This window comes from Sapajus apella, unplaced genomic scaffold (assembly GCF_009761245.1).
Source record: "Sapajus apella isolate SASKATOON/1434 unplaced genomic scaffold, GSC_monkey_1.0 scaffold33, whole genome shotgun sequence".
In the NCBI taxonomy this organism is placed as follows: domain Eukaryota; kingdom Metazoa; phylum Chordata; class Mammalia; order Primates; family Cebidae; genus Sapajus; species Sapajus apella.
This window is the reverse complement of record NW_022436973.1, coordinates 8,994,816-9,015,174: the sequence shown is the minus strand read 5'-3', so window position 1 is coordinate 9,015,174 and position 20,359 is coordinate 8,994,816. Positions and strand designations below refer to the sequence as shown.

At 46.2% G+C, this 20,359-nt stretch overlaps 1 pseudogene across 1 annotated transcript in view; it reads right to left on the bottom strand.

Annotated features, from left to right (window-relative positions):
• The window catches only part of LOC116562601, a 32,960-nt pseudogene extending 16,634 nt beyond the window's left edge, over positions 1-16,326 (bottom strand). The window contains exon 1 of the transcript XR_004274040.1: positions 16,304-16,326. The product of XR_004274040.1 is annotated as a caprin-1 pseudogene (transcript). The remainder of the gene's footprint in view (positions 1-16,303) is intronic.
• Positions 16,327-20,359: the final 4,033 nt, after the last annotated feature.

Below are 20,359 nucleotides of genomic sequence, written 5' to 3'. Positions count from 1 at the left end.
CAAAGATCCACCCAAGTTCAAGAGAAGGGGCCATACACTATTGTCTTAATTCCCTTATGTTGCTATAAAGAAATACCTGAGGCTTGGTAACTTATCAAAAAAGGGGTTTTGAAGGATTCTTGTTGTCTGGGGGTTGATACCTGAGGTTTGTTGTCTCACAGCCAGGGAAATCAAGGACACAGACACACAAAGAGTGAGGTTAAGAGCAAAAGCTTAATAGGGGAAAGAAAGAGAATAGCTCTCTGCTGGTGAGAGGGGTCAGAGAAATGGGTTGCCAGATCCGTGATGAAATGCAGGGGGGGTTATACATGCCTGGTTAGGAGGCAGTTTCTGATTTACATAGGGCGTGAAAGATTGGTTGGACCAGGTGTGCCATTTGCATAGGGCATGAATTTCTGGTAGCCCCTACCTTAATCTTTTATTATGCAGGTAGGTTCTCTGCCTGGCCTGCACCCATGTTGCCTATTCCTCTACTGTACATGTAGTAACAAAAAAAGGGAAGATGGAGCCTCCATGTTGGATATGCCTGGCCCCCAGGGAGCCCATTGTTATTGCCGGCATCTCCCCTGCAGGCTTCCAGCTTATCTGTGTTTGCAACCCAATTTTTCAGGCTGCTCTTTGTTAGAAACAAATAATTTCTTGGACTACTTTTTGTTAAAAGGGCAGCTCTGCTGAGGATTCTGTTGCCCTCACTGTCTGCCTAAATAATTTCTTCCTACCTGCTGTATCAGTGTATTTGGCTCATGATTCTGCAGACTGTACAAGAATCGCGGCGCCAGCATCTGTTTCTGGTGAGGGCTTCAGGCTGCTTCGCTCATGCAACAAGGTAAAAGGGAGCCATCGTGTGCAGACGTCACATGGTGAGAGAATGGAAACAAGAGTGGGGGGAAGGTGGCAGGCACTTTTTAACAATCAGCTCTTGTGGAAATTAATAGAGCTAGAACTTCCTCATTAACATGCCATGCATGAGGGATCCACCCCCATGACCCAAATACCTCCCATTAGGCCCCACCTCTAACATTTGAGATCAAATTTCAACATAAAGCTTGAGAAGACAAACATCCAAAGTATAGCAACTACCTCTTGATAGGGGAGTGGCAATGTTCATTTTTTTTTTTTTTTTTTTTGAGACGGAGTTTCACTCTTGTTACCCAGGCTGGAGTGCAGTGGCACGATCTCAACTGACTGCAACCTCCAACTCCTGGGTTGAAGCAATTCTCCTGCATCAGCCTCAAGAGTAGCTGGGACTACAGGTGCGTGCCACGGTGCCCGGCTAATTTTTGTATTTTTAGTAGAGATGGGGTTTTACCAAGTTAGCCTGGATGGTCTTGATTTCTGACCTCGTGATCCACCCACTTAAAAAAAAAAAAAAAAAAGGCGAGGCACAGTGGCTCACACCTGTAATCCCAGCACTTTGAGAGTTCAAGGTGAGCAGATCACCTAAGGTCAGGAGTTCGAGAACAGCCTGGCCAACATGGTGAAACCCCGTCTCTACTAAAAATACAAAAATTGTCTGGGTGTGGTGGTGCATGCCTATAATCCCAGCTACTTGGGAGGCTGAGGCAGGAGAATCGCTTGAACCCAGGAGGTGGAGGTTGCAGTGAGCCGAGATCGCACCACTGCACTCCAGCCTGGGTGACAGAGTGAGACTCCATCACCAAAAGAAAAAAATATGCGAGTCAATGAAAATGACCGAGCCAAGTCTCAATCATTTTAGGAGGTTTCTTTGCCAAAGTTAAGGACGTATACCAAGGAGGCAGGTTTATGCCTTTCTCCAAAGATTATTTTGAGGGCTTCAACATTTAAAGGAGAAAGGGTGGATACTCGGGGACAGGAAGAAATTTTTTAAAGATGTGGCTAGATAAGAGACAAATGGTTACATCCTTTTGAGTCTTTGAGCAGCCTTTCACTGAATATACAATTTACGGGTGAGAAGTGGGTAAAGAAATAGTCACTTAGGCCTTTGTCTGGCTCAGTATATCTGCATTTTTATGTAAGATAATGTAAACAATAGGGCAGACGAGGCAATCAGGTATGCATTTGCCCCAGGTGAGCAGAGGGATGACTTTGAGTTCTGTCTGTCCTTTGTCCAGCACCCATAAATAGAAGCGATCAATTTACATTGCCACAGTGAAATCCAACAGAATTGTTTTAGGTTAAAGATTGTGGAGCCCACAAGGAATTTTCTTGTGGGAAAATTATGAGAGAGGTATTAGCTTTTATCTTCGTAGCTTTCTGATTTAGGAACCAAATGGGAGATGAGACACGGGTTTGCCTGACCCAGTTCTCGGCTTGACTTTTCCCTTTGGCTTAGTGAGTTTGGGGTCCCAAGATTTTGCTTTCACAAAGAACATGAGGGATGGGAGATGTTGTGACTACTTTTGAAAAATATACTTTGCTGCACCAGATAAGGGGTGAGCTCTGGAGTCAGATGCTTGGATTAAAATCCTAGCTTTGGCCGGGCGAGGTGGCTCATGCCTGTAATCCCAACACTTTGGGAGGCCGAGGCAGGTGGATCATGAGGTCAGGAGTTCAAGACCAGCCTGGCCAACATGGTGAAACCCTGTCTCTACTAAAAACACAAAAAGTTAGCCAGGCATGGTGGCAGCCGCCTATAATCCCAGCTACTTGAGAGGCTGAGGCAGGAGAAAGGCTTGAATCCGGAGGCAGAGGTTGCAGTGAGCTGAGATTGCACCATTGCACTCCAGCATGGGCCACAAGAGCAAGACTTCATCTCAAAAAAAAAAAATCCTAACTCTACCATTTAATGCCTATGAGTCTGTTTCCCCATCTATAAAATGAGACTGGTAGCACTGCTTTCAGCGGACGGTGGTTGTGAGAACTGCGTGAGATAAAGGCCCAAAGTGCAGGATATCCAGCCCATGACCGATGTTCAGCCCATGACCAATGGGCATCACTGTTGTTGAAACAGGTCATCATACTCAGCTCTGACTAGTGTGGTTCACTGCCCCAGGCCACTGCCTGTTTGTATGTGTGTGATGAAACCTAGAGGGGTGTTCAAAGAAGCGTGTTCACATGGGTCCATGTGCACACAGGAGCTGAGCTTGAGGGAATGAGCGTGTGTGTGTGTGTGTGTGTGTGTGTCCGTGAGTGGGGGTATAGGTGAAAACTTGGGCAGGGGTTTGCATACATGAGGGCACATGTGCTATTGTCAGAGAAGTGTGAACCAGAGTGACTTCATCTTCAAGAGGAGATGGGTAAAATAAAGCTGAGACCTACTGGGCTGCATTCCCAGACGGTTTAAGGCCTTTTTTTTTTTTTTTTTTTTTTTTTTTTCTGAGATGGAGTTTGGCTCTTGTCACCCAGGTTGGAGTGCATCAGCATAATCTTAGCACTCTACAACCTCCGCCTCCCGGGTTCAAGCAATTCTCTTCCTTCAGCCTCCCGAGTAGCTGGGATTATAGGCATGCACCACCACGCCTGGCTAATTTTTTGTATATTTAGTAGAGACAAGGTCTCATCATGTTGGCCAGCCTGGTCTCGAACCCCTGACCTCAGGTGATCCGCCCGCTTCAGCCTCCCAAAGTGCTGGGATTATAGGCGTGAGCCACTGGGCCCGGCCGGTTTAGGGCATTCCAAGTCACAGGATGAGCTAGGAGATTGGCACAAAATACGTGTCATAAAGACCTTGCTGATAAAACAGATTGCAGTAAAGAAGCCGGCCAAAACCCATTAAAACCAAGAAGGCCACGAGAGTGACCTCTAGAGGGTCATCCTCACTGCTACATTCCCTCCAGAGCCACCACCGTTTACAAATGCCTTTGCAATGTCAGGAAGTTACCCTATATGGTCTAAAGGGGAGAAATGAATAATCCACCAATTGTTTAGCATATAATCAAGAAATAACCATAAAAATGGGTAACCAGCAGCCCTTGGAACTGCTGTCCATGGAGTAGCCATTCTTTTATTCCTTTACTGTCTTTTTTTTTTTTTTTTTTTTTTGAGACGGAGTTTTTCTCTTTTTACCCAGGCTGGAGTGCAATGGCGCGATCTCGGCTCACCGCAACCTCCGCCTCCCGGGTTCAGGCAATTCTCCTGCCCCAGCCTCCTGAGTCGCTGGGATTACAGGCACGCGCCACCATGCCCAGCTAATTTTTTGTATTTTTAGTAGAGACGGGTTTCACCATGTTGACCAGGATGGTCTCGATCTCTTGACCTCGTGATCCACCCGCCTTGGCCTCCCACAGTGCTGGGATTACAGGCTTGAGCCACTGCGCCCAGCCTTCCTTTACTGTCTTAATAAACTTGCTTTCACTTTATAGACTTGCCCTGAATTCTTTCTTGCACGAGATCCAAGAACCCTCTTTTGGGGTCTGCATCAGCTCCCCCTTCCTGTAATACTACGGATGTTTGTGAGTGTGTGGGACAGAGGAATGAGACCATCTTGGGGGCAAGTGTAAGCATGTGTGTCTACAAGTGTGCCTAATTAGGACTGTGTGTGGGTAAGTTAGCTGGTGAGGGTTACAAGAATATGAGATATGGCCAAGCGTGTGTCTTAGATTGAATGTGTACGTGTGCATGAGTGTTCTGTGTTTTCTATAAGGTGCTTGTCCATGCCTCATACTTGCAAAAAATGAGATAATGTCAAAGAACACTCAGAGCTTTGCAAAGATGTTCGAAGCAAATGAACCCCTGGGGACTGTGATCAGCTGGGAAGATGAGGGGAGCCAGGTGGAGGAGCATAGAGAAAGGCTTTTCTGAAGTTCATAATCTCACTCAGGCAAGGAGCCAGGGACCCACTGAGATCAACTGCTTCCCACACACATCTGCCTCTTTAGTTTAGATGACAGCTCTACATCTGGGCCTTCTTCCACCTCATCCCCATCATTATTAGTGGTTAATTTGTTCACTCATATGACATTTACTCAGTACCAACTTTTAAGTGAAGTTTAGCCTAAACCTGTCTCCTTACATATTTTGAAGTTCAGCCTAAAGGTTTCTCTGTACACTGTGAACTGTAACCTAAATGGAATTGTAAACAGACTATAGCCTACTCTTGTGCCAATCACCAAGTTTTGATCAATTAGATGTGGCCAGCTATTCAAATCGTGTTCAAATAAGGCAAACACCAAGCTATAACCAATCTGGTTGTTTCTGTACATCACTTTCCTTTTTCTGTTCATAACTTTTCTCCCATCACATGGCTGTGTGATAGGCTATAGTCATAGGTCGAACCAGAGCAACTCCATCTTGAATAGGGCTTGGGTAAAATAAGACTGAGATCCTTCTGGGCTGCATTCCCAGAAGGTTACGCATTCTAAGTCACAGGATGAGACAGGAGGTCAGCACAAGAAACAGGTTACAAAGACCTTGCTGATAAAACAGGATGCAGTAAAGACGCCAGCCAAAACCCACCAAAACCAAGATGATGATGAAAGTGACCTCTGGTCATCCTCACTGCTCATATGCTAATTGTAATGCATTAGCATGCTAAGAAACACTTCTGGTGGCTCAAGCCTGTAATCCCAGCACTTTGGGAGGCTGAGGCGGGTGGATCACGAGGTCAAGAGATCGAGACCATCCTGGTCAACATGGTGAAACCCCGTCTCTACTAAAAATACAAAAAATTAGCTGGGCATGGTGGCACGTGCCTGTAATCCCAGCTACTCAGGAGGCTGAGGCAGGAGAATTGCCTGAACCCAGGAGACGGAGGTTGCGGTGAGCCGAGATTGCGCCATTGCACTCCAGCCTGGGTAACAAGAGCGAAACTCCATCTCAAAAAAAAAAAAAGAAACACTCCTGCCCGTGCCATGACAGTTTACAGATGCCATGGCAACATCTGGAAGTTACCCTATAAGGGGAGGAACCCTCACTTCCAGGAATTGCCCAACCCTTTCCCAGGAAACTCATAAATAATCTACCCTTTGCTTAGCATATGATCAAGAAATAATTATAAGTATGATCAGTTGAGCAGCCCATGCTGCTGCTCTGCCTATAGAGAAGCCACTCTTATTCCTTTACTTTCTTAATAAATTTGTTTTCCTTCATGAACTCACCCTGAATTCTTTCTTGCGTGAGGTCCAAGAACCCTCTCGGAATCTAGATCAGGACCCCTTTCCAGTGACAGCTGCCTGGGAGTCTCTGAGCCTACACTGGCTTGGGATGCTACCCATTCTTTGTTCAATTAAACTCTTTTACATTTAATTCAGCTAGTCTTTTTTTCTTTTCTTTTCTTTGAGACGGAGTTTCACTCTTGTTGCCCAGGCTGGAGTGCAGTAGCACAATCTCGGCTCACTGCAACCTCCACCTCCCAGATTCAGGTGATTCTCCTGCCTCAGCCTCCTGAGTAGCTGGGATTACAGGCACCTGCCACCACGCCTGGGTAATTTTTTGTATTTGTAGTAGAGACGGGGTTTCACTATGTTGGCCAGGCTGGTCTCAAACTCCTGACCTCAGGTGATCTACCTGCTTCAGCCTCCCAAAGTGCTTGGATTACAGGCATGAGCCACCGCACTCAGCCACTAGTTTTTCTTTTCCTTTTTTTTTTTTGAGACAGAGTCTCACTCTCATGTGGGCTGGAGTGCAGTGGCACAATCTCAGCTCACTGCAACCTCCACCCTCCGAGTTCAAGTGATTCTCCTGCCTCAGCCTCCGCAGTAGCTAGAATTATGGGCACCCGCCACTACACTCAGCTATTTTTTTGTATTTTTAGTAGAGGTGGGATTTCACCATGTTGGCCAGGCTGATCTCGAACTCCTGACCTCGTGATTCACCCACCTCGGCCTCCCAAAGTGCTGGGATGACAGGTGTGAACCACCATGCCCGGCCTAGTTTTTCTTTTAACACTACTAAGGGCCAGGCACTGTGCTAGAGCATGAGCGAGGCAATCTCCTTGAGGACCTAATGTCCTGGGAGTGGGGAGTGTATATATATATATATAAACATTACATAGTTATACTGCATATATATAAACATTAAGTATCTAATATATAAATTTACATATACATGCACAAACATATTTATATACACACACATAAATATATACATGTTTGTGAATGTATATAAAAACAAATATGGTAGAACTCAGTGGCTCATGCCTGTAATCCCAGCACTTTGAGAGGCCAAGGTGGGAGGATTGCTTGAGGCCAGAGGCTCACGATCAGCCTGGGAACACAGCAAGACTTGTCTTTACAAAAAATTTTTAAAATTAGGCATGGTGGTTCATGCCTGTACTTCCACCTACTCGGAAGGCTGACATGGGAGGATTGCTTGAGCCCAGGAGTTCAAGGTTACAGTGAGCTATGATTGTGCTACTGCACTCCAGCTGGGTGACAGTGAGACATTGTCTCTTAAAAAAAAAAAAATATATATATATATATATAATGAACCATATGTCAGGTGGCAGTGAGTGCTATGAAGGATATGGGAGTGACCAGGAGGTGGGAGGCCTCTCTGCAGGGCAGAAAACTGAGTGCCAAAGTAAGTGTTTGGAGAAAGACATTTTGTGCAAAGGAAAGAGCACGGACAAAGACCTTTAGGTGAGATGTGTCTGGCACATCCGAGGAGTAGCAAGGAGGCTGCTGAACCACAGTGAAGTGAGCTGAGGGCAGAGGAGAGGAAATGAGGTCACGAAGCTGCCAGGAAAAAGAGGTCTGTGAGCTCGTGCAGGGAGGATGACTCCTCTTCCTTCCCGTTTCCTTCTTCACACGAGGATCCCTATAAGTCAATGAGAAAAAAAACAGATTCAAAGAAGAAAGGAAGAAAGACTGGGCAGAGGATTTGAACAGGCACTTCATAGACCAGGATCTCTGAGGGGCTGGATTATTCTGTTTCTTACAATCAAATCAACCCCGCTTGACACATTCTTCCTCTTCACATCAGAACCTCTGCTCTTGTGACAGAGGGAGAGATCCTCTCTCTACAAAAAAAAGTAAAACATTAGCCAGGTGTGGTGGCATGTGCCTGTAGTGCCAGCTACTCCAGAGGAGGTATAAGAATTGCTTGGCCTGGGAGATCGGGGCTGCAGTGAGCCATGATGGCACCACTGCACTCCAGCCTGGGAGGCAGAATGAGACCCTGTCTCAGAAAAAAAACCCACAAAAGCAGGGCTCAGTGGCTCATGTCTGTAATCCCAGCACTTTACGAGTCTGAAGCGTGTGGAGCATGAGGTCAGGAGTTCAAGACCAGCCTGGCCAACATGGTGAAACCCTGTCTCTACTAAAAATACAAAAAACTAGGCGGATGTGGTGGCATGCGCCTGTAATCCCAGCTAATTGGGAGGCTGAGATGGAGAATTGCTTAAACCAGGGAAGCAGAGGTTGCAGTGAGCTGAGATCATGCCACTGCGCTCCAGCCTGGGTGACAGAGCAAGACTCCATTTCAAAAAAAAAAGCCCACAAAAAAAAAAAAAAACCAATTAGCTGGGCTTGGGGGCACATGCCAGTAGTCCCAGCCACTTGGGAGTCTGAGGTAGGAGGATCACCTGAGCCCTGGGAGGTCAAAGCTGCAGTGAGCCATGATTTCACCACTGCACTCCAGCCCAGGAGCTGCTCCTGTTATTTTACTGGCTTAATGGTGTTATACCTAGTGTCTCTGTGATTCTCTTGGCCTTTTCCTCATGTTTGTGGCCTCTGGGAATGTATTCTTCCATGAATAACAAGGGATCAACCTCTCAGAGTGAGGTGCCAGGAGTGTTCCTGTTTAACATCTCATAATTAAATCAGAACTATTTACTGGGCATCATTTATTAAGCACTGTTTATTAAGCACTTTCTGAATGCCAGGCACCTTAAAAACATTCCCTGTAATTCTCACAATTTCCTACAAAGTTAAGATTATAATCCTTATTTAAAAGACAAGAAGGTGAGAATCTGGAGGTTGACATTTTAAATTTAAAAAAAAAGAGAGCGGGCCAGCAATAATGGCTCACGCCTGTAATCCCAGCTTGCTTCGGGAGGCTGAGGAGGGAGGATAGCTTGAGCCCAGGAGTTCAAGACTAGCCTCATAGGGAGACTCCATCTCTACAAAAAATTAAAAAATTAGCGGGGCATGGTGGTCACACACCTGTGGTCTCAGCTACTTGGGACATTTGAGCTTGGGAGTTCAAGACTGCAGTGATCTATAATCTTACCACTGTACTATACTCCAGCCTGGGTATAGAAAGCCTGTCTCAAAAAAAAAAAAAATGTTTAGGAGCACAGACTGTGAGGTGGAAAGGTGGAAATGAGACACACACATGAAGCACAGAGGATGGAGGATGGAGCCTGGTCCCATACGGCCTTTGGTTGTATTTTCTGTTTTTTGAGACATAGAGTCTCGCTCTGTGACCCAAGCTGGAGTGCAGTGGTGTGATCTCTGCTCACTGCAACCTCCACCTCCTGTGCCAGAAGGTGAAAGATAGAAAGATTATTATTTATAACAATCCCTTTTCCATCGCACTTGAGTTTATGTTAATAAGAGGATTTGGGAAAAGTTCCAAGATAACACAGGATGGGGGGCTGGCTGCCAGAGGATCCAACCATTTGGTCAGAGGGTTAGAAGTTTCAGCTCCACCCCCAACCTCCAGGGAGGGGCTCAAAGTGAAGTTAATCACCAATGGCCAGTGATTTATCAATCATGTCTACATAATGATGCTTTTTTTTTTTTTTTTTTTTTTTTTAGACGGGAGTCTGGCTCTGTTGCCCAGGCTGGATTACAGTGGTGCAATCTTGGCTCACCACAACCTCCGCCTCCCAGGTTCAAGCAATTCTCCTGCACTATGCCTGGCTAATTTTTGCATTTTTAGTAGAGACGGTGTTTCACCATGTTGGCCAGGCTAGTCTGGAACTCCTGACCTCGTGATCCATCCACCTTGGCCTCCCAAAATGCTGGGATTACAGGCATAGCCACTGCGCCTGGCCAATTTTTTTTGGGAGAAGGACAAGAGTCTCGATCTGTTGCCCAGGCTAAAGTGCAGTGGTGCGATCTCGGCTCACTGCAATCTCTGCCTCCCAGGTTCAAGTGATTCTCGTGCCTCAGCCTCCTGAGTAGCTGGGACTACAGGTGCCGCCACACACCCAGCTAGTATTTTTAGTAGAGACAGGGATTCACCATGTTGGCCAGGAACTCCTGACCTCAAATAATCCACCTGCCTCTGCTTCCCAAAGTGCTGGGATTACAGGCATGAGCCACTGTGCCCAGCCTCCTTATGTGTATTTTCATAATATACATGCTAAGGACTACTGTGCAGCTGTTATAAATAACTGGCAACCCTATATGTACCTACATAGAAAGAAATCTCAACTAGGCACAGTGGCTCATATGTGTAATCCCAGCCCTTTGAAGGGTGGAAATAGGAGGGTCACTTGAGGCCAGGAGTTTGAGACCAGCCTGCACAACATAGCAAGACCTCGTCTCTATTAAAAAAAAAAAAAAAAGGAAAAAGAGAAGTCAGGCATGGTGGCTCACGCCTGTAATCCCAACACTTTGGGACAATGAGGTGGGCGGATTGCCTGAGATCAGGAGTTCAAGACCAGCTTGGGCAGCATGGCAAAATCCCATCTCCACAAAAAAAAATACCAAAACAATTAGCTGGGTGTGGTGGCCCTTGCCTGTAGTTCAGGCTACTGGGAAGCTAAGGCAAGAGGATCACTTGAGCCCGGGAGCTCTAGGCATGGCACTGCACTCTAGTGTGCGTATCAGAATGAGACCTGGTCTCTTTAATTAATTAATCAAATTAATCTCCCTATTTAATTAATTTAATTAATTGATTTGATTTTTCTTATTAATGTAATAAGAAAAAGAGAAAAGAAACAGAGTCATGGGGTTAAGTAGAAAATGCTAGTTGCAGAACAACATGGCTCCCTTGTAGAGCAAAATTATTTTATGCACAAATGCATAAAAACAAGATTTGGAAGTGATAGTGGCAGGAGACAGACAAAGTTCTAGGCAAACAGGTCCCTGGTGAAACCCCAACTCCAGGCTACAAATGGTTTGAAGCCTGAAAGCCAAGCTACAAGTCAAATCCACGGACTGGATTGAGAACATATCTTTCCGTTTGGCACACTTTCCTCTGATTGATCCCCACCCTTTACCTATTTCACATTTACCTGCCCTTTCCTTTTTTTTTTTTTTTTTTTTTTTTGAGATGGATTTTTGCTGTTGTTGCCCAGGCTGCAGTGCAATGGCGTGATCTCGGCTCACCGCAACCTCCGCCTCCTGGGTTCAAGCAATTCTCCGGCCTCAGCCTCCCGAGTAGCTGGGACTACAGGCATGCACCATCATGCCCAGCTAATTTTTGTATTTTTAGTAGAGACGAGGTTTCACCTTGTTGACCAGGATGGTCTCGATCTCTTGACCTCGTGATCCACCCACCTCGGCCTCCCAAAGTGCTGGGATTACAGGCTTGAGCCACCGCGCCCGGCCTTACCTGCCCTTTCCTAATTGGTTTTCTACACTGTCATGCCCACCTTTGACTGGTATCTTCACTTTAACCGTTTTTACATACTCACAAAACAATCAGCATGCAGTCCCCATTCTAAGTCCACAAAAAGCCCCAGACCCAGCCACAAGGAGAGAGAAACCACCCCCACCCCTGCATCCCCTCTCTGCTGTGAGCTGTTCCTTCACTCAGTAAAATTCTCTACTCTCATCACCCTTCAATCATCCACGTAATCTCATTCTTTTTGTATGCTGGACAAAAGCTTGGGACCCATCAAGTGCAGGTACCCAGAAATCCTGTCACACTGGCCCTCTGCCCTTCTAGAAGGGCAGAGGGCCGGGGCCAACTGAGCTGCTAACACACCGACCATCCATGAGGCTGTGGACAGTAGAACTAAAAGGGCTGATTAGCACACTAACACCCTCTCTGGGAGGCTTCAGGGTCATGGGCATCCTTGCCTGGGCACCACCATGTTCCCCTTGAGGCAATACGCCTGGTGTGGCCGTGGACTCCGCATGGATCTTGCACTTACTTACATGCTCCATCCTGTAAGGGGCTGAGTGCAGCAAGCCAAGTAGATGGGGTGCCCCTGCTTTGAGTCCAGAAAAAAGGCTGAGAAAAATCCGGTGTCAGAGGATATAAACCACATTTATGACCTATTATCTCTGGGGCAAGGATTAGCAGAAAGGGGCTGGGTGCTGTGGCTCACACCTGTAATCCTAGCACTCTGGTGAGACTGAGGCAGGAGAATTGCTTGAGCATAGGAGTTCGAGACCCCTCCTGGGAAACATAATGAGACCTGGTCTCTACAAAAAATAAACAAAATTAGCCGGGTGTGGTGGCACACACTTGTGGTCCCAGCTACTTGGGAGGCTGAGATGGGAGGATTGCTTGAGCCCTGGTAAGTCGAGGCTTCAGCGAGCCAAGATCATGATACTGTTCTCTAGCATGGGTGACAGAGCAAGACCAGTCTAAAAAAAAAAGGGATTGGCAGAAAAGCCAAAAGAGAAATGTTGCTTTTTTCCCCTGGACTCTGGCCTCTAACTAGCTGTGTGATCCTGAGCAGGTTGTAGCACCTCTGAGCCTCAGGCTCCCCATCTATAAAATAGGGACACACTCGTAGCTACTTGATATATGGTTATAAGGATTAAGTGAGTTAGCATACATAAAACATGAATAGTAGTGCCTGCTACAATGTTGGAATTAAATTTATTTTCATTCTTCTGTGACCTTTCATGGTACTAAATAATCTGTCTTGGTCAGAAGTTGGGGAGAGTCTCCTCTCACTATTCCTTCAGCTGAGGAAAAGCTATAGAAAAAAAAAGTATAAAAGTCAAAAGTAAATAAGAAAACCATGCCCTGTGCGAGGGAGCCGCCACCATCCGCAGCCCACACTGAACGTGGCTGTGGCCCAGCAGAGCCCTGAGCTCCTGGGTGGGCCTCTCGTCACTTTTAAGAGTTCATGTAAAAAGATTTTTGAGTTTTAAAAAAAAAACCGCAAAGGATGATATTGGAGACAGAGGGTTAAGACAATGACACAAGGATAAAGACAAGCCTGTGGGTGGTGGAAAAGACTGAGCTGGGGGTGACTGGGTTGGGGGTAGAAGGGGAATCCAAGGTCCAGTACACCTAGGCTCTGAGAACAGAACCCAATTCTCATAGTTCATCAAATTTAAGATACACCACTGTAATATGCACCACTATTTTATGTCCGATTATGTACTGTTTTTTTGTTTGTTTGTTTTTGAGACAGAGTCTTATCTGTCACCAGACTGGAGTGCAGTGGCTTGATCTCAGCTCACTGCAACCTCCGCCTCCCAGGTTCAAGCGATTCTTCTGCCTCAGCCTCCGGAGTAGCTGAGACTATAGGCTCGTCCTACTACACCCAGCTAATTTTTGTATTTTTAGTAGAGACAATGTTTCACCATATTGGCCAGGATGGTCTCGATGTCCTGACCTCGTGATCTGCCCACCTCGGCCTCCCAAAATGCTGGGATTACAGGTGTGAGCCACCTCACCCGGTCCTATTATGTACTTTTTAAATGCTCCAATTAGCTTATTATGTCATTAACTATTACATGTATTCCAGTTTCAAAAATATTAAAAGGCAAACAAATTTGCATCATAGAATCGTTAAAATATGGGTCCCTAAGCACTGAAATTGGAAGCAATGCCCTTGCCCCAACTGTTTAAAATGTCACCGAACTGTAACATACATAAGCATAAGGGGGTTTTCTCCCCGATGATTACTTTGAAGTTTTATGAGGGAAAATGGCAAATGTCAAATTCTGTCCCTAAGCCATATCTCATCTCTTTTGTTCCTCTGTATGGGCTGAATCAGCCTGTTGGGTGACCCAGGCCTGCCCTGGGGGAGGGAGGAAATCCACACAACTGAGTCCTTTGAGCCTCTCCCCTGCCCTGAGTTCAGCAGCAGCTGGAAAAGCGCCCAGCTTTATGGGGGAACAATGGTGCCAGCCAGCTTCGGGTGAAGCAGGGCTGAAGAGCCTGGCCTGATCTGGCCTGGGTCCAGAAGAGTGTCCCTTGCACCTGGGGAGTCCACTCCACTTCATCAAAGGTCTGATGAAGCCAGGGAAAGTGGAAAAAGAACTCCCTGGGCTTTCTCAGTGGACGGCTCTCTGTATAGAATCCCAGAATCACCCAGCCAGAGAACCTCGGAGTCCATGGAATCAAACTGCTCCATTGTACAGATGGGAAAACAAAGGCCCCCAGAGAGCTGGAACTTGCCTAAAGTTCTTTGGTCACTGGCAAAGCTAGAGCCACGATCCAGGTTCCCTTTGATTCAGCAACTCTACTATTAAGTGCAAGTCTGTGTGATCTTTTGCGGCTTTTTGCTGTTTGTTTCCATGTTTTAGAAAATGCCCAAATTATGTTGCTTTGACAAAATGTCTGTTTGACACATCAGATAGTGTCTCACTCACCTGGGCATTGGAATGAGAAGCTCAGGATCTCAAGTATGGATGCCTCCAGGATAGGGAAGACCTGCCCCACTTCTTCAAGCTAATATTTACTATGGCATAGTAACTTCCTGGCTTCAAAGCCCACCTCTAACAAATTGGGCAAATTACTTATCCCCGTGGTAGTGGCCTCCAAGATGGTCCTCAAGGATTCTCTCTTCCTACGTAACCACCAGGCTACTGCAGAAACAGGTGTGACTTCTGAGGCTAGGTCAGAAAAGACAGTGCAAGGCTGGGCACAGTGGCTCATGCCTGTAATCCCAGCACTCTGGGAGGCCGAAGTGGGAGGATCCAGGAGTTTGAGATCAGCCCAGGCAACATGGCCATGTAGCCAGACCTCATTCTCTACTGAAAAAAGAGAAGAAGGGCTGGGCGCAGTGGCTCACGCCCGTAATCCCAACACTTTGGGAGGCCGAGGCGGGTGGATCACCAGAGGTTGAGAGTTCAAGACCAACCTGACCAACATGGAGAAACTCTGTCTCTAGAAAAAAAATACAAAATTAGCCGGGTGTGGTGGCAGATGCCTGTCATTCCAGCTACTCAGGAGGCTGAGACAGGAGAATTGCATGAACCCAGGAAGCGGAGGTTGTGGTGAGTCGAGATCAACCTACTTGGGAGGCTGAGGTGAGAGAATCACCTGAACCCAGGAAGTCGAGGTTGCAATGAGCTGAGATCATGCCACTGCATTCCAGCCCAGACAATAGAGTGAGAACCTGTCTCAAAAAATAAAAACAAACACAAAGACACTGCAGCTTCCATCTTGCTCTCTTGGATCACTTGCTCTTAGCTGCTATAAGCACACTCAAGCAGCCCAATGCAGTGACTCACATGCCAAGTAACTGAGACCACTTGCCAATAGCCAACTGCTTTGCCAACCATGAGCCTGGGCCCCCTTGAAACTGTATCCTCCAACCCCAGTCCATCTTCCAGATGACTGCAGACCTGGTCAATACCTGAAACCTTATGAGATGTTCCTGGTGAGAATCACTCAACAAATCAGCTCCTGAATTCCTTGCCTATAGAAAATATGTGAGTAATAAATGTTTATTGTTGTTTTAAGCTTTTAAGTTTTGGGATAATTCCTGACACAGCAACAGACAATGAATACCATCACTCTTTGTCTCCTTTTCTTTAAAATGAGGATGATGAGAGGATTTGCTTTATATAATCATGAGGATTCCATATGATTCATGAAAAGAATCTGGCTAAGCTGGGTGCAGTGGCTCATGCCTGTAATCCCAACACTTTGGGAGGCCGAGGTGGGTGGATCACAAGGTCAGAAGTTTGAGACCAGCCTGACCAACATGGTAAAACCCTGTTTCTACTAAAAATACAAAAATTAGCTGGGCATGGTGGCGGATGCCTGTAATACCAGCTACTCGGGAGGCTGAGGCAAGACAATCGCTTGAACCCGTGAGGTAGAGCTTGCAGCGAACTGAGACAGCGCCATTGCACTCTAGGCTGGGGGACAGAGCGAGACTTTGTCTCAAAAAAAAAAAAATACAAAAATTAGCCGGGCGTGGTGGTGTGTGCCTATAGTCCCAGTTACTAAGGAGGCTGAGATGGGAGGATCACTTGAGCCCTGGAAGTTGAGACTGCAGTGAGCTGTGATCCTGCCACTGCACTCCAGCCTAGGCCACAGAACAAGACCCTGTCCCAAAAAATAAATAAACCAATAAATAAAAACAAGAAGAGTCTGGCTCATAGCAAACACTCAGCAGATAGGGAATAATATTGCTATATTATTTTATAGTCTCCATTAATCAAAAGGAGAGGTTGAGAGCTATATGAGAAAGGGCCAAGAGGGAAGATGAAGTAGCAATCCCCAGTCTCTTCATTTTCCTGGCAATTCAGCTCTGACTACATTTTCATAGCACCTCCCAAGACAGAAGTCCCGTGGGGAACCTTGATCTCCCTAGAAGGCAGTATAGGGACTACTTATGACTCACCAGAAGTCCTCAGTCCTCACCATCCCCACCAGTGGAACTTACCAGGTAATCTCTTGTTTATCTACTAGGAGGCCCGATCAAGAGAATTCACTCCATCTCAGCAGTTCCCAGGGATGTTCCCAACCTCTGGAAGCTACCCAATGGAGTCTTCCTTTGCCTCTTAATCCATCTCTGAGAAGCAGGCTTATGTGTTAGCTCTGCTGGGCCAGGCACAGTGGCTCACACCTGTAATCCTAGCACTTTGGGGAGGATGAGGCAGGCAGATCACTTCAGGTCAGTGTTACAGAATATCCAGGAGACCGGAGAGACCCGTGGGTGAAACAGGAGGGTTTTATTAAGGTGACCACTGGCTCAGCGGATTAGCATCCCAAGCCTGAGCCCTGGAGAAAGAAAATGGGATACTTTTATACATCCAGGATGACATAGCAGCTAACAGGTTTATGGAAGTCAGAACAAAGAACAGTTAATTAATTTGCAACATATTTTCGAGAAACGCATTGTACATTCTTTGGGTGTATTCTTGCCCTGTGACCTTGCAGCTGGTCAGCAAGAGAAACTAGAGTCTTGAGATGCCTGGGAACTTTGCTGAGAATGTGGGGAGAATAGATAAGGTAGGTTTTACAGGGAGTTAATTTTAAGCAGAGCTGGGGGTTAGGTTTTATATTAAACAGCACACAACACAGCAAAATGTACTTTATTATATAGCAACTACAAATTATAAGGTTTTGTTTTTACTATTATTGCTATTATTTAATTCCCTTCTTCATCAGGAGTTCAAGACCAGCCTGACCAACCTGGGGAAACCCCATCTCCATTGGCCGGGCATAGTGATACACACCTGTAGTCCAGTTACTCAGGAGGCTGAGGTGATAGGATCACTAGAGCCCGAGAGGTGGAGATTGCAGTGAGCTGTGATCACGCCGCTATACTCTAGCCTGGGTAACAGAGTGAGACCCTGTCTCAAAAAAAAGACCTAAACAAAAATTTTAGCTCTGCTACTGATTTGTCCTTTGTCAAGTTACTCAATCAAGCCTTTGAGCCTCGTCTCCTCATCTGCCAAGCAGAAATAGCGAATGTTTGCTTACAGATTGTTGGGGGAAGAAAATGGGGCAAGACAGCAAGGTAAGAAAGCTTTGTTGGATGGAAATAATAAGCTGGCAATGGCTCCAGACTCTCAGGTGCTGCTTAGTGCCCTGCCCTGACTCAGGACGCTTCTCCCCACAGCTGAAGCGGCTTAGCTCTCACATGCAGGATCTGCCCTGTTCTGGGCTTGAGACCAACTTTGGTGTTTTGTTTTTGTTATTGTTTTTGAGATAGGGTCTTGTTCTGCCGCTCAGGCTGGAGTGCAGTGGTGTGATCTTGGCTCACTGCAACCACCACCTCCTGGGTTCAAATAATTCTCCTGCCTCAGCCTCCTGAGTAGCTGGGATTACAGGCACCTACCACCACACCCAGCTAATTTTTGTGTTTTTAGTAGAGACGGATTTCACCATGTTGGCCAGGCTGATCTTGAACTCCTAACTTCAAGTGATCCACCCACCGCGGCCTCCCAAAGCGTTGGGATTACAGGCATGAGCCACCATGCCCGACTAATTTTGTATTTTTAGTAGAGACAGTGTTTCTCCATGTTGGTCAGGTCTTGAACTCCCAACCTCAAGTGATCCACCCAACTCAGCCTCTAAAAAGTGCTGGGATTACAGGCATGAGCCACCGCATCTGGCTGACATTAAGATGTTTTAAACTCTGTGCCTTATTCCCCTGAAGTTAAAGTGACAGGATTTACCCTTCCATCTGAAGAAAACCAAAACCAAACAAACAAAAAACAGAAAAAATATATGAAACAACTGTTTTCAAGACACTGGAGACCGAAAGGTGGCTGGGCTCCATGCCTGTAATCCCAGCACTTTGGGAGGCTGATGCAGGTGGATCACAAGGTCAGGAGTTCAAGACCAGCCTGACCAACATGGTGAAACTCCATCTCTACTAAAAATACAAAAATTAGCTGAGTGTGGTGGCAGGCGCCTGTAATCTCAGCTACTCAGGAGGCTGAGGCAGGAGAATCACTTGAACCCAGGAGGCAGAGGTTGCAGTGAACCAAGATCGTGCCACTGCACTCCAGCCTGGGTGACAGAACTAGACTCTGTCTCAAAAAAAAAGAAAAACCTATGATTTCCCAAAACTGTTGTCTAGAAAGAGTTTTCAGACCATTGTTCAAGGAAGAAGAATCCAGGTACAGTCCAGCAGAGTCTGTTGGAGAGACAGAGCTAATAGTCTGGAGAGACCAATGAAGCTAGAGTTTGCAGGACAGATTGCAGAATAGGAGAGAGTTGTACAGAGAGTTCTCAAGAATTCAACTGGGTGGCTGGGTGCAGCAGCTCACGCCTGTAATCCCAGCCCTTTGGGAGCCCAAGCTGGGTGGATCACCTGAGGTCAGGAGTTTGAGACTAGCCTGATCAGCCAACATGGTGAAACCCCGACTCTACAAAAAATAAAAAATTAGCTGGGCATGGTGGTATGCACCTGTAGTCCCTGCTACTAGGGGCTGAGGCATGAGAATCGCTTGAATCCGGGAGTCAGGGGCTGAAGTGAGCGCAGATTGTGTCACTGCACTCCAATATGGGCAACAGAGCAAGACTCTGTCTCAAAAGAAAAAAAAAAAAGCCGGGCGCGGTGGCTCACACCTGTAATCCTAGCACTTTGGGAGGCTGAGATGGGTGGATCACCTGAGGTCAGGAGTTCAAGACCAGCCTGGCCATCATGGTGAAACCCCATCTTAAAAAAAAAAAAAAAAAAAAAAAGGCAAGACGTAAAAGGACCAAACTCTTTCCAAATTATTTAATTGATGGTTGGGCATAGTGCTGTGTCCCTGTAGTCCCAGCTACCTGGGAGGCTGAGGCAGCAGGATCACTTGAATTCAGTAATTAGAGGCTGCAGTGAACTCTAACTGGACCCTATAAATAGCCATAGCATTGTAGCCGAGGCAACAGAGCAATGCCTCATCTCTATAAATAAAAAGAAAAATAAATTAACTTCCTCCCTGAATAAACCTCAAGAATACTTATAAAATTACAAAAATGTTCAAAAAGCAACCAACAGGTAAATTTATAATGCCTGACATCCAATAAGAACACTTGCTAGTCATGCAAATCAGGAAATGATGAGAAAAGTTAATTAAAACCAACCCAGAACTGACATAGACATTAGAATTAGCAGACATGGACATTAAAACAGTTATCACTGGCCAGGCACAGTGGTTCACGCTTGTAATCTCAGTACTTTGGAAGGCCAAGGCAGGCAGATCACAAGGTCAGGAGTTCAAGACCAGCCTGTCCAATACCGTGAAACCCCATTTCTACTAGGAAATACAAAAATTAGCTGGGCATGGTGATGCACACCTGCAGTCCTAGCTACTTTGGAGGTAGAGGCAGGAGAATTGCTTGAATGAAGGAGGCAGAGAAGTGAGCCAAGATTGTGCCACTGTACTCCATCCAGTCTGGGCAACAGAGCTAGACTCCATCTCAAAAAAAAAAAAAGTAATCATAACTGTATTACATATCCAAAAAGTTAAGCAGACATGGAAGATATAAAAAAGAAGTCAGCAGGTGTGGTGGTTCACACCCATAATCCCAGGTCTTTGGGAGGCTGAGGCGGGTGGATCATGAGGTCAGGAGATCGAGACCATCCTGGCCAAGATGGTTAAACCCTGCCTCTACTAAAAATACAAAAATTAGCTGGGTGTCAGGGGAGGCACCTGTAGTCCCAGCTACTCAGGAGGCTGAGGCAGCAGAATTGCTTGAACCCAGGAGGCAGAGGTTGTAGTGAGCCGAGATCGCACCCTGCACTTCAGCTTGGGCTACAGAGTGAGACTCTGTCTCAGCAAAAAAAAAAAAAAAAAAAGTCAAACTTCCAGAGATGTGTGAGATGAAAAACACACTGGGTGAAATTAACAGATTAGGCATTACGGAAGAAAAGATTGGTGGACTTGAAGAATGGTATTGTTTGACGCTGCATCTCCACCCAAATTTCATGTTGAATTGTATCCTCCGTGTTGGAGGC